Source organism: Amblyraja radiata, chromosome 39, assembly GCF_010909765.2.
Source record: "Amblyraja radiata isolate CabotCenter1 chromosome 39, sAmbRad1.1.pri, whole genome shotgun sequence".
Taxonomy (NCBI): domain Eukaryota; kingdom Metazoa; phylum Chordata; class Chondrichthyes; order Rajiformes; family Rajidae; genus Amblyraja; species Amblyraja radiata.
In genome coordinates this window covers 12,892,975-12,893,860 of record NC_045994.1, presented here as the reverse complement: position 1 = coordinate 12,893,860, position 886 = coordinate 12,892,975, and positions in this window count along the sequence as shown.

The window sequence follows — 886 nt, the reverse complement described above, 5'->3', positions numbered from 1 at the left end:
TTGAGTTTAGAGATACAGCACAGAAACAGGCCCTTCAGCCCACCGAGTCCGCACCGACCAGTGATCCCCGCACACTAACACTAGGTTTCGGCCCAAAACGTTGCCTATTTCCTTCACTCCATAGATGCTGCTGCACCCGCTGAGTTTCTCCAGCATTTTTGTGTACCTTCGATTTTCCAGCATCTGCAGTTCCTTCTTAAACACTAACACTAGCACCTACACACACTAGAGACAATTTACAATTTTACCAAGCCGATTAACCTACAAGCCTGGACGTCTTTGGAATGTGGGAGGAAACCGGAGATTACGGAGGAAACCCAGGCAGATCACAGGGAGAAAGTACAAACTCTGTGCAGATTGTAGTCAGGATCGAACCCGGATGACCGGCGCTGTGAGGCAGCAGCTCTACCGCTCCGTCACCGTGCCACCTAAGATAGGTGGAAGGCAAGGTAGAATGGAAGATCGGGAATTCATCCCTTGCACATGAGAAGTCCATTCCATTGTCCGATAACTGTTGGAAGAAGCTCTTCTTGAGTGCAAAGGTACCTGCTTTAAAGCTTTTAGAAACATAGAAACATAGAAATTAGGTGCAGGAGTAGGCCATTCGGCCCTTCGAGCCTGCACCGCCATTCAATATGATCATGGCTGATCATCCAACTCAGTATCCCGTACCTGCCTTCTCTCCATACCCTCTGATCCCCTTAGCCACAAGGGCCACATCTAACTCCCTCTTAAATATAGCCAATGAACTGGCCTCGACTACCCTCTGTGGCAGAGAGTTCCAGAGATTCACCACTCTCTGTGTGAAAAAATTTCTTCTCATCTCGGTTTTAAAGGATTTCCCCCTTATCCTTAAGCTGTGACCCCTTGTCCTGGACTTCCCCAA